The following is a 13947-nucleotide window of genomic DNA, read 5'->3' as shown; positions in this document are numbered from 1 at the left end:
TCCTGGCATGGATCCATTGTCAGAGAGGATATCCTATGATGTAGATGAGTCGTGGGCCTCCCTATGAGCCCCATTCGTCAGAAACGGCCACCCACGTGGTATAAACAATGTATAAAGTGGCCCTAGGGCCATTTGCATCACATCTAGGCTATAAATAACCCTCATTTCACCCCCTCTCTCCCATATACGAATTTCACAAACCCTAAAGGGAGAGAGGAGAAAAGAGGAAAGAGAGAAAGGAAATTTTGGGAGATCACTGCAGGAAACTTCTCCCACAAATCCACGTGCCTAATCACCGCCCCGTTGCGCTATCAAACCTCTTTCGGCTATGATTTTGGGTAAGAAATACCAACCCTATATCGATGTAGAGTTCCCGGATAGATTTACGTCAACCTAGCTAACCAATTTCAACATTTAGGTGCCCAACGTTCCGTTTTTGGAAACGTAGAATTTGGATTGAGTCCGAGTCGAGCGTACTAACGAAAGGTGTAGACTATAAATGCTTAGGTTGCAGTTTATCAGTGCTTTCATATCAGCTAATGATTTATGCTTGTCTTGATTGCTACTGTATTGTCTTAAATACGCTGATTTCTGCATGAGATATACCTATGAACTGTGATAAATAAACAATGTAACCTACATGTTTGTTGAAATGTTTAAATGAGAAATTGAAATGATTTGTGCTTGCCGTGATTATTAATCTAGGATTCATCATTGTTATATGCATATGGATTTCTCTGTTTAAAGAATTAATAAAATATGTGTTAATTTTAACTAACATAGTCTACATATTTGATAAATTGTCTAAATGAGAAATTGTTGATGATTTATATTTACTACGACTATTAAGATAGGATTCTTTATTTTCTTATGCGTAAGTATATTTTCCTCTATGAAATCAATTGATAAATGCATGTTGTATTAGCATGGTCTATGTGTTTGATGAAATGCCCAAATGAGAAATCCACATGGATTGTTTGTTGAATGTTGGGATAAATATTACATGTGTTTTTACATGTGTTTATTAGAAGCATTTGGGTAGGATTGAGGCTACAAACGTAGCCCAGGCAATCGGTAAAAGTCCTTGTTTGGGTGGCCGAATTAGTCTTGCCACCTTGGATAAACTCGATGAATACGAGTCGCATGACGACTGTCGACAGTGGCTAGGCCACGAGGGATGCATACGCACTCCATGTCGATTAAGTCAGTGTGCGCCCGTACTAATTGAGCTTGCCTAACGAACCAATTGACCTATTGTGTGTTTACCATGTATGAATGCGACTGCTTGAATCTAAGATACCCCTCACCAATGTAAAGATCCACTTTAACCATGGTACTACAATCATCAAGACTCGTGAGTCGAGCATGGTGGTATGGGACATCGTGTTCGTGCTATCAGCCTATGCTAGGGTGACGAGCCTCCCCGTAGTGATCGCGAGCACAACTTCTTGCAACTTGCCTATCGTATGTGTTTAACTAGGAGTGACGAGCCTAGATGGATCTAGAACATAGGAGTAGGACCACTGTGGTTGTCCAATGCCAAATGTTCGATTTAGGTCAATATTAAAAATGGAGGTACCCTAGCTTCCCAAACTTACTGTATGAATGAGCATAATTAATCACTTGACTAACATGACCATGCATCACACTGCATTAGTTAGGATGTGCCAAAAAGGAGTCGGAGTTGCACAGTTGAGGAAGTGTTGTCATACGCGAAATAGACGGTCGGAGTCGCGTGTTGAGGGAGCATTGATGGGTGAGGGCATGCATCATTAGGGCTGAAAGTCGGGCGGGTTCAACTCGACCGACCCGACTTTGGGTTGGGCTCGGGCAGGATATTTCGGGTGCGGTCTTGGGCTTAGGCCATAGAAAAACCAACTCGACAGAATTTCAGTCGTGCTCGGGTTGAAGTCTCGGGTTGCCCAACCCAACCCAAACCCGATAAGTGTAATATAAATATATAAATTTATAATCAGTCAGATCGTTTTATGTGCCTGCATATTTTCGATGAAGAATTTATCTCTCCCATGCGCCAGATTTAACTCTTTCATGCGCCGAAATTTTCTCTCCCTGGTTGCGTGGGACGTTGATCTACTTTCAAAGCCTTTCGCATGAGGTTATGCTCAAGGATGCAATGTGGGGTCCATCATGATGTTTATGAGAAATCCAACCCGTCCATCCATTTTTCTAGCTCATTTTAGAACATCGTCCAAAAATGAGAATGATCCAAAACTCAACTGGGCCATACAAGATGAAACAGTGGGAAAAGTAATTCTTACCGTTGAAACCTTTCTAGGCTTTGCCTTGATGTTTATATGCCATCCAAACCGTTTATAAGGTTATTTTTACTAAGATGAAGTAAAAACATTAAAAACTTAGACTTACGAAACTTTTGTGACCATATAAATATTTCAACGGTGGTCACTAAACCCCCACTGTTTCCTCTCGTGTGGTCCATTTGAGTTTTAGATCCATCTTACTTTTGGTCACATGTCCTAAAATAAACTCAAAAAATGGATAGACAGGTTTGATTTCTAATGAACATCGCAGTGGGCCCCACCTAGAATCCACCCAAAATCCTTTCACAACAACTTCTTTGGCAGGAAATCCGCATCAGATTGCATTCTCTAATGGCAGCAGAAACAGATTGGCTGGCCAATGCTCCGTGGACCCAAACATGATAAACATGATGTATGTGTCTCATCCATGCCATCCATCCATTTTTCGAAATAGTTTTATAGTATCAACCCAAAACTGAGGCAAATCAAAATCTCAAGTGGACCACACCATGGGAAAACAGTGGAGAGAAGTCAATCCTTGTCGCATGGTACAACTTCTATCCAGATTGCGTGATCCACCGCATGACTTTTAACATGTAGCGGTTCTTTGGCCCCACGATGATTTGTGTTTTACGTCCATACTGTCTATCAATTTTTACGAATCATTCTAGAGCGCATGACTCCAAAAACGAGGCACATTTAAAGCTCAAGTGGACCATACCACAAAAGGCAATAGGGATTGAACAAATTACCGTTGAAACTTTCCTAGGGCCAAGCTTGAAGCTAATTTTCCATCTGACCTGTTCATAATATCACACACACCTGGAATAAGTTAAAATATAAATTTCAGCTTGATTAGAGTCTTTTGTAGCCTCAAAAATTTTCGACAGTAGTAATTTAATCCCTTTTACTTATTGTGGTGTGGTCCACTTGAGCTTTGGATGTGTCTCATTTTGAGGCTCATGCTCTATAATGGTATGTAAAAATTGATGGACAGTGTAGATGTCAAACCTAAATCATTGTGTGCCCCAAGAAGTTTCACATGCTAAAAGTCTGGTGTGTAAGGCCATTTATTTTGGAAACAATATTTTAGGCGTACGAGAGAGAGAGAGAGAGAGAGAGAGAGAGAGAGAGAGAGAGAGCCCTTTTGTGTAGGAGAGAGATCTTTGGTGATAGAAAGATATCGAGAGAGAGCATCTCACAAGGTATGTAACTATGTATCACCATCAATCTATTATTCTCTCTCTCTTTACATCATATAAAGGTTGGTTTGATTGTTTTCCTTTTTATTTTTTTATTTTTTTAATTTTTGTTTCCCTGCATTTGTAATTATTTTGATATTTTTCACGGTCACGATCAATATATGTGCACAACACATGTAAAGATTTAGTTTTTTTGATACTCATATCATGAAATATGAACTGCACATGATTAGTAATATTGCTGACATATTTTCTACATGTCTCTTATGTACAGAGGATTTTTTTTTTTTGAAATCAGGATATATAAGTGGATGTCTGAAATGGGTGATATTAATGCTTCTGTTGATATTACGATAATTCTATTGTTAGTGAATAAGTGATATCAAAAAAGAAAAAATATTTTTTTTGTGATAAATAACTACATATATAATTAATCAAATCACATGTATAAAAAATAAAGCGTGTATTGAAATATAATAGACTAATGTAATAACGAAAATATTATCACGATACCAACCCGACCAAGCCTGATTGGGTTGGGCTTGGGTTGAGAATTTCCAACCCAAAGTTGGGTTGGGTTGGGTTAGGGTTGAGCACCAACCCGACCCAACCCGCTCGACTTTCAGCCCTATGCATCATTACTTGCACCCCATTCCTGTATTAAAAAGAGTAGTTAAGAAGTGATTGTTATGATTGCTTTATCATTACTGGTTTGATTGACTTGATAACATGTGTAACTTTTGCCTTATGAAACCATTGAGTTAATCACTCACTCCCACTTTGGGACGGTGTTTTAAAACACCAACTAGACTCTGATGTAGATGTAGGTACAGACGACGTCTATGCATCGGAGCATGACTTCTTGGACGAGGATGATGAATTCTCTTACCTTTAACTCTCGGATGGGCTGATCTAGGCTACGCACCGTTACGCAGGGATCACTGGGGCATCTGGGCTTAATTAGACACATTTACATTTCCACATTTTGTTCGTTTTGAAATGATACATGTATATATTGAACCCGGTTACGTACTCATACTTTAGAAGAAACCTTGTGAAATATCTGCATACTTATACAGATATGTTTAGAATTCCGCACTTGCTTAACTTAATTAAATCCGGAGTATGAGGTGTTGTCTAGTATAATCCCATCATCTACAAGATATAAATGATGTTCTGAATCTCTGGAGTAGAGCTTTGCTCGACCCTCAAAATTCAAGGCATTACACCTCAGTTTTAGCAACCAAGGTTAAAAAGGCTTTTATAGCCTCAATTCTTCAAATGAAGCTAAAATAACCCTTTTTAGCTTTGGTTGCCTCGAAATAAGGCTAAATCATGTTTTTAGCCTCAATTGTTTCCAACTGAGACTAAATATCGAAGCTAAATATGTCTTTAATCTTGGTTCTAAACAACCAAGGTTAAAGCCTTTAGCCACGGGAGTTGTAATCTCAATTTAGGTAATTGAGGCAAAATTGAAGCTAAAGATGGATTTAGCCTCTATTGGCATCAACCAAGGCTAAATTCAGTTTTTATCCTCAGTTCTTAACAATCAAGGCTAAATTTAGTTTTTTTTTTTTTTTTTGGCCTGAAGCTAGTAATATCATAATCAATCGATAATTAAACCTATGCATGTTTCACCCATTTAACATTCATCAAGACAATAATTTGCACAATACTAATAAAATGGTTAATGGTCTATTTGATGTTTTCAAAACATACCACAAATACACATGAATGTCCATTTTCCATTCTATAAATGTTCATAACAACGCAACCTTTCACGTGGTAACCCTAAAAAAAATGAGAAAAGGTTTAGGACTGTGAGGATGTTTTGTTACGGATATAAACCGTAGCTAAAATACTACGACCGCAATCTACGTGCTTTATCTAAGCCGTCTATCCATTTTGACACCTCATTTCAGGCTTGAACCTGAAAATTGAGGCAAATCGAAGCCTCAAATGGACCACATCGTAGGAAACAGTGTATATTAACTGCTTGCCATTGATCTGTGGTGTGGTCCATTTGGTATTTCGATCTGCCTACTTTTTTGGATCATGCCTAAAAGTTTCTCTCAAAACGAATGGATGGCGTGGATAAACCACATACATCACGATAGGCCACACGGAGCGCCTGCTTGCACCGTCGTCTCGAGCTTTGTCCCGCGACAAAAAAATAAATGCCCGCGCCCAAATCCGAAAAACTCTAGCCTCCCTCTCAATATCTCTCAAGCCTCTTCCTCCTCAATCTCTCTCACGCTTCTTCCTCCCTCTCAATCTCCCTCAAGCCACTCCCTTTATCTACAATCCCGATAAACGCCTCTTCCTCTCAATTAACCCCGCGTCCAAATCGATTTTTTTCTTTTTCTCTTCTCATTTCAGGTTTTCTAATGCCCTTATCTATTTCTTTTCGCTCTTCATTTCAGGTTTTCTGATGCCCTATCAACGACCCTATTTTTGTATATATAGAAGTAGAGGCAAGCATTACGGTTCTCCGATTTCAACAGCCTCTGATCATATCCCACAGGATTTCTATGTATTTTTCTAGAAAGAGCCTTGAAATTTTCACAATGTATGGGATTTCTTCGATTCCGATTACTATCTCTCTTAATTTCTTCAATATTAGATCCATTTCATGATATTTCTCTTCAAATATGCCAGATGCACACACCGAAATTGGGCCGTTGGTGTATTTATGGATCTTGCCTTCCATTACCATAAACACATGAGAAAAGCAGCAGGTGGAGAATACAAGTGTTGTACAGTGCTCGGCTGAAAGTGAGTACGGCGCAGTTCATTTTTTCAGTTTCACGTTTTGGGTTCATGGTGGTGAGATAAGTTTAAAGTACGAATCGATGCACCGGGCCTACGGTGATGTGTTCATGTCATCCAATCAGTTTATTATGTGTGTTTTCTTTTTTTCTCATTAGATCCCAAAAATTAGGTCCATCCAAAATTCAGGAGGGCCATACCATGTAAAACTATGCCTAAAACATTTAAAATCACATGTTGTAGCCCACCTGAGTTTTGGAATAGCTAGACTGTTGGGGGTGTACATTCTGTTGGACATGGGCCCTAAGGGTGCACACGGTTCGGTTCCATTCCCAACGGTTCCAAGAAAACTAGAACCGGAATCGGACCGTTTGCACCTTAGAACTGAACAGAACCGGACCATAAAAAACCGGTTCCGTTCTGGTTCAGTTCTATGGTTCTGGGCTTTTTATAATCCAATCCAATTGCATGATTTATTTTTATAATCCAACCGAATTACATGGGTTTTTTTTTATAATCCAATCTAATTGCATGGTTCTTAAGCTGCAACGGCTGACAACCATTTGTAAGCTGCAAATATGGCATCATGCATGCACATCAATCTAGTCTGTCAAAATCTTGGCTCCAAATTTGCATTGATCAAACATCTTAATAGTCTGATTCTGCTGAAATTGGAACACAGTCCATTTTAACTTTAAACATTTATTTAAGCACCCAATGTGGCAGTCAAAATTGTTTCTTGGGATTGACCTGTGTATATGCTTATAGATAAGATAACGTGGTGGTGAACTATCACCATTATCTTGCCCTTTGCCATGCACATTATTTTTGTTACTTTCTAACTTCATTTCATATTCTGAGCAAGCATATTGCTTCTCATAGCTGGTATCATCTTCTTGTGAAGGGCACATCAGTTACCCTCTTCTGCATTTGGAATTTAGCTTATAGTCTATGGTTCCTGTATATTCCAGTGTTAAGCCATTCCTCATAAAACTTGCATCACACACACAGTATTCCCAGATATTTGTTCACGCTTAGGCTATTGTTCTGATACTTCAAGAAATGATTTGTTTTTAGTAACAACAAATTCAGAGAAAAATTACATTTATGAAAGTGAATTTCTAATTTCTAGTTTCCCTTTGTTGGATATCGGAGAGTGGACAGTCGAATGGTGTTGTAATGAATTCTGAAGTGGTGAAGGAATTAATATGTTGGTTAGCTCTTTTTTGTGAAGTATAACTGGAAAAAACCTTTCATGGTGCAGGCTGTAAGATGTTTTGCAGGATGGAAACCAAACACATAAGATTTGAATCCATATATATGTGCAATGGAATGCCAGGTACATTAATAATGGATATAGGCTGCATTGTATTATGGTATTGAAATAGGCACTATAATGTCTCTTTGCAGGCTGCAGGACTTCTGAGATATCTTGTTTTGTTTAGCCAAATCTTTGTTTCTATACTCAATTCATTAGGTTGAATTTTTAGTTACTTTGCTGTTTCATCATGTCATTTCCTTTTTTTTTTTTCTTTGTTAATGTTGTTTTTTTTTTTTTTTTGAGTGGTAAGCTGACACTTAGATGTTAATTCTTTGAAGGGTTTGAGAAACCCTCAGCAAGCCAACATAGGGGAATCGTTCCTTTCTGACTTGTTTATATTCTTTGAAGAGTTCATCTTCCGTGACCACCATTCCTTTGTCTTTTTAAGAAATTCTGTACACTATAAAGTTCTTAGTCTTTCTTACACTGTTGAAAATTGTGTAGATGGAGGTTAGTTAATTAGATCCTTTAATGATACAGATGGACCACAATGAAGCCAGAAAGAATTTTACTCCAATGCTCTAAATGCAGCTAAGGAGGCTGAAGCTTTAGCAGAGGCAGGAGCCAACAATGAAGCCAGAACTGAACTTGAGAGTTGTTTGAGAGAAGCTGGGGAGCAAGAAGCTACCCTTGTTCAATCAATTGAAGAATTCAGTCAGATTCTTAGTAGAACAGAGCAGCATTTAAATTTTGACCATGTTACACATTTCCATATCTGACACCTTGCTTACGCATCTAGACCATAGTCTACATTTAAATTTTACAAGTCTGTGAAAGTTCAATGCTTGAATATGGTCCTCTTTTCACACATCATACAAGTTCACTTTCTATGTCGACAGAAGCTTAGTTTTGGGCAACGAGCACGGTCAGTTATATCTATGCCTGTATTTATTATTTACATCATTCTATATTAGTACATTGTTAATGGTTTTTAAACTTTGTTAGATGCTTTAGTTTCTAGCTCAAGCTCTTTCAGGAGTACACAGTTTGGGGATTGAATGTTGCAATGCAAGGTATGCGGGAACCAGAATGTTTTTTTAATGCAAGGTAGAGGGGCTCAATAGAATTTACATTGTCACATACTCATCCCAACATAATTACCAAAGTAACAGAACATTTTCCAATAATTCGATGGTGATCGAAAAGTTTGTTTCGTAGCTAAGAGAGCTGGGAGATTCTGTAGTGGGAGAGATTGAGAAGTTGCCATTGAAAAGAGGTTTGCCTGATCTTGTTGTGTTGTTAGAACTTGGAGAGGAAGTTGTGAAATTATCTTTTGATGCTTTGATTGATGATTTGGCTCTTGTTGAACAGTTGAACTTCTAAATGTTTTGAATTTGAAAAGCATGCTTACACCATGGGGGAACTAGAAAGGAGTTTGCCAAACTTATCTTATAATGCTTTGGTTGATGACTCGATTCTTGTTGAGTTTTTAAATATTTCTAATAAGAAAAGCATGCTTACATCATGGGGGAACTCAAAAGGATAAAATACAGTAGTGATACATCTTGATTCAAGGTTGGATGAAGTCAGTGGATTCAACAACAAAATTAACTTGATTATACATACCGTATAATGAAGTGAATTCCAAAGAACTATGGGTCTATTTATGCAAATTGAAAACCTGTACATGCTATATAAATTCTGTTTGAGCATTGTTAACTAGCTTCTACAAACTGGTAGAAATCTTCTTCTTCTTCTTCTTCTTCTTTTTTTTTTTTTTTGAGAGATAACTGAATTTTTATTAAAGAGGAAAAAAAACAAAACAGCAAACAGGATGAAAGAGATCAGGCCGCTGAGAGAGTGGGGAGATCACCCTCTTAACGAAAGAAAATTACAACCATCCAGGTTAACACAAGAAGAGGCCCATTCTACTATAAAGTGATGTACTCTGCTCCAAATAAAATCCGACGAGTTTGATATGTTATTGAAGCACCTTCCATTTCTTTCTTCCCATATTGCCCACCAAACGGCCAGGAGGGCCATTCTCCAGACAATGGACTTCTCCTTACCTAGGGAGGGACCATGCCATGCTTCAAGAAGACGGGTTGTCGAGTCTGGGGAGACCCACGAAAGACCAAACCACTGAAATATTGCTAACCAAACCCGCTCGAAGAACGGACAGAAAATGAAGAGATGATCAACTGATTCTTCACTAGCCAAGCAACATAAACAGACGTTCGTAATAATCATTCCCCTCTTTCTTAGATTGTCCATTGTCCTTCTTCTTACCCGCCAACCACCCAAACACCGATATCTTTAGGGGGACTTTGTACTTCCACACGCGGTGTGTCGAAGGAACAATCAAGGAGGAGGGGATACTAGTAAGGGATTCGTATAAGGATGAGATGGAGAACTTTCCCTGTTTGTCAAATCTCCAAACTAACCTATCTTCTCCAGATAGAAGAGGCTTGCAGCTGCTGATGCACCCAAGAAGGGCCACGTATTCTTCAATCTTCGAGTCTAGCAGCTTTCTATGGCATGATGGATTCCAGAGAGTTTCGTCTCCTCTACAAGAATAGCAATCAACTACCGAAATGAAGCACCTAGGGCAAGGCGATGTATATTAGGGAAACCTTTCCTTAGGGCCACATCTCCCACCCATGTCTTCCCAGAAGCGAGTATTGTCTCCCTTCCATATAGCAAATCTGATTCCGTTGAGGACTTCTTTTTTTACGGATAAGACATCTTTCCAAAGAGAGGAGGCATGGTATGCTGATGAGTCTTTGGTCCACCATCCTCCCACTGAGCTGCCATATTTACACTTGATTAATGTATTCCATAAAGTCCCGTTTTTTGTCCCTAATCTCTAAATCCATTTACCTAGAAGGGCCGATTCATCTGCTTCAAATCTCTGATTCCTGCTCCTAATTTCACATGGTTGCACACCTCCTTCCATTAGACGAGATGAAATTTCTTCTCCTCTTTCCCATGGCACAGAAAATCTCTTCTCAATCTCTCAAGCGTCGTCAGGATCGGGGCCAGACATTTGAAGAGAGACATGAAGTACAATGGAAGATTCGAAAGAGCAGATTTTATCAACGTGAGCCGACCACCAAGCGACAAGTATCTGCATTTCCACCTAGCTAAGTACCTTTCGAACCTATCAATGATTTTATCCCATAATATCTTAGGGGGCTTGCCAATACAAAGAGGGAGGCCTATAAAGGTGGACGGAAAGGTACCCGTAGAGCATTGAAAGAAATCTGCTGAAGCTCCTCCTCCTTCATGTTCACCCCAAGCATCATAGATTTTTGCAGATTGACTTTAAGACCCGAGGTGGCCTCAAAACATCTGATGATGGTTCACATGTTGCTGATTTTATCGATATCTGCCTCACAGAAAAGAAGAGTATCGTCTGCAAACTGAATGTGAGAAATGAGATTGACCATACCTTTTAACCCTGAAACCACTAAAGAGACCTTCTTCTTGACCTTCAGTCAGCATTCTGGAAAGAGCCTCCCCGACGATGAGAAATAAAAACGGAGATAACGGATCACCTTGCCGAGGGCCTCTCGAGCTGCTAAAAAATCCTTTCGGGGATCCATTGAGAAGGATCGAGAAAAAGGTCGACTGTAAGCATTCTCTAATCCATCCGTTCCACTTGGATCCAAAACCCATCCGAAGCATTAAGTAATGGAGAAAGTCCCAATCTACGTGATCATACGCTTTCTCTATATCTAACTTGCAAAGAAGACCCTTAGATCTTAATCTATGTTTGGAATGTAAACATTCACAATCGATAAGAGCACTATCAATGACTTGCCTTCCCGTTAAAAATGCGCTTTGATTGTAACTGGTAGAAGTCTAATGCCAAAGAAATCCGTGCAAGTGTCATTTGGTTTTGGTGTGCATTGGCTGTCTTCTTTGTCTTAGACAAGATTTTAAAGGACTATAGGGCTCCATGAGAGGATAAATTGGATCATGACCCCAGAAGAAGATTTGGCCATTTTAAGGCATTTTCTAAAATCAGGTCCTTAATCAAATTGGCCATCCATTGGCTTTTATATGGTGGGATACTTGGAGACAACATGTCTTTTGTCTCAAGAAGTTTGTTCTAAAATTGCCATTTCTTTCTTTCACCTAATGTGTTCAGTCTTAAAATCACAATGTTTCTAGGTAGTCTCCATATTCATTCTCATGTTGGTTGTATGAACTCTGTTCGCCTATGATATAAAAATGCTCGGTTCATTGTTTGTCTTTGCAGTTTTTTGAGCATGGAATCCCTGAGCAGAGAAAAGAACAAGCAAATCAGCTTGCTGGCCACGTTCTACCTTCAAGCCTTCAGATGTATGGGTTCCGGGTAATTCAAAATGTATTATTATGGGTTATTTGTTGGGTGGGGCTTGGCATGTACTGTTTTCTTCTTTATACAGACAAATAGTTCTTGGCAACCAGCTTTTGGACTTGTGCTATATACTACTCCTCAACATTGATCAATGCACACACTGTATACTAGACAATATTTATGAGGATACCAACGGCTAATCCGGATTCAATTTGAATTTTCAGGGCCCTACACGATTCAATCTGGCTAATCCACGCTTACACATGTTGCCCTTTTTAATGGAAGGTATGTGCTTGATTTTATTTTTATTTTTATTATAATTGTTGCGGGACGCAAATATGCTCTGCTTGAATTCATGATAGGAGCTGATTACTTGGGTTTTACTAATCAAAGGGTAGGTGTTAATGCAGATGGACAACATTCTTATGATCTCAGACTAGTTTGAGATCTGTGACTAAGACTCACTAACACAACATCTGCACCATATACAGACCAATGTTTCAAAAATTGAACCATAGGCCAACCCATTTCATAAGCAGGAAGAAAATCAGGTGCAATAGAAATGCTTCCATCATGGGCACATGTTTCCCAAAGAGCCAAATCGTTCATTTATAAATGAATATTGCCTGTAGCTGTTTTATCTGTTCTTAGAACGGCTATATGGAGCTCTTTCTGCTCATATTGGGTTAGGGATGATTTGCAATGAGTAGAGTTGAACTTTTCTTTGTTTCTTACCTTTTCTTTGGGTTTTTTTTTTTTTCAAAATACTCTCTCGTTATGCATGTAATTAATTAGGTGATGTATTTCTTCTATTATTCTTTATTTGTATTAGTTTAGATTGATAGATGGATTTGCAAGCCATGAAGTCTTTATTAGCTTATTAGACGGGTTGATCTATCAGGGCATGTACTACAATGGTAAGAGATACCATTATTATAATATTTTCTTTTTTTTTCACTAGACATTTACTATGGCTATTGACCGTAACTTATTATCCACGCACCGTAGCTAATATAAAGTTAGCCTATTGCGGCGGTTCTCATTAAGCTACAAATTAATCCGTAGCTGTATGCACTATGATCTACGGAAGCTATAGCTACGAATTTAATCCGTAGCTAAATTTTTAAGAATATGGAACGGGTCATATACTACGGTCATACTACGGATGATAACCGTAGCTATATTTTTTTACGGCTTTTATTCGTAGCATTTTCCTGGTAGTGCCACATAGCCTGATATAGCCAAACATGCAAAACTGTACATCAGCGGGGACTGAAAATAGTTGCAACATCTCCTAGGAAAATCACAAGAATAAAACATAAGATGAGACCAGCAGGCGATAGGCAAGCATGCTTGATGCTCTTCGACATCTGAGAACCACAATAGAAGCCTCTATTGATTCTTTAAACTTCAGCATTCCAACTGCCAGAGCAAATAACATGTCATCCAAACACCAACACAAACAACAAATAACACCTTGTTCCTCGCAACCAACCGGAATCATTATTGGACAACCAAACATGGCAACCTGTGGTTCATCCTGCACGGCAAAAAACCCATCCTATATGCATTGCTGAATTCTTGTAGCTTCTCTTAAACACGGTAACAATTAAATGACAGACAAAAGATTCATGGCAAGAGAAGAATCAGTTTTGTAAGCAGTGAATTATATTCCAACAGAGAAGCACAAGGCACAAGCACAAGTACAATATCTGTTAACCAATTTATTTAGGTATTTGTGGGAACTTAGTGCCGAACTCTTAAACAACCCTGACTGTAAAAGCATTTTAAGAACTTTCAACAAATATCATTTCTCAAATTTCTCAAAAATGGTAACAATTCTACTCTTATTATATACAGGAAGAGACTTTTAAATGGTTGTATCTGCCTGGAAATCTTCTATGAAGGTAAAGTCGTAACATCCCCAGTAAATTATTAAGAAGGAAAAAAGGGAGGTTGTGAGTAATGGAGTTCCATACAAAGTACCTATCAAACCTTTCTATGTTAAGATAATATACAAAGTGCATCTTAATGTGTGTGAGTTTCAGTGTACTTAGACTGCACTTGGATGCACTTAGCTTGCACATGCTT

General features: G+C 38.6%; 1 long non-coding RNA gene across 6 annotated transcripts; it reads left to right on the top strand.

The window, feature by feature from the left end:
* The first annotated feature begins 5836 nt into the window (after positions 1 to 5836).
* LOC131258150 (uncharacterized) lies at positions 5837 to 12500 on the top strand. Of its 6 annotated transcripts, none has more exons than XR_009177905.1 (5): positions 5837 to 6050; positions 6140 to 6256; positions 8052 to 8436; positions 11776 to 11871; positions 12081 to 12500. It is a non-coding gene; the product is annotated as an uncharacterized LOC131258150 (long non-coding RNA). The 6 variants fall into 6 exon arrangements; XR_009177903.1 differs by having other exon boundaries at positions 11776 to 11883; XR_009177904.1 differs by lacking the exon at positions 8052 to 8436 and having other exon boundaries at positions 11776 to 11858.
* The last annotated feature ends 1447 nt before the right edge of the window (positions 12501 to 13947 follow it).

The sequence above is a fragment of the Magnolia sinica genome, chromosome 10 (assembly GCF_029962835.1).
Source record: "Magnolia sinica isolate HGM2019 chromosome 10, MsV1, whole genome shotgun sequence".
NCBI lineage: Eukaryota > Viridiplantae > Streptophyta > Magnoliopsida > Magnoliales > Magnoliaceae > Magnolia > Magnolia sinica.
Note: the sequence above shows the minus strand (reverse complement) of the source record. Positions and strands in the feature narration are given on the sequence as shown.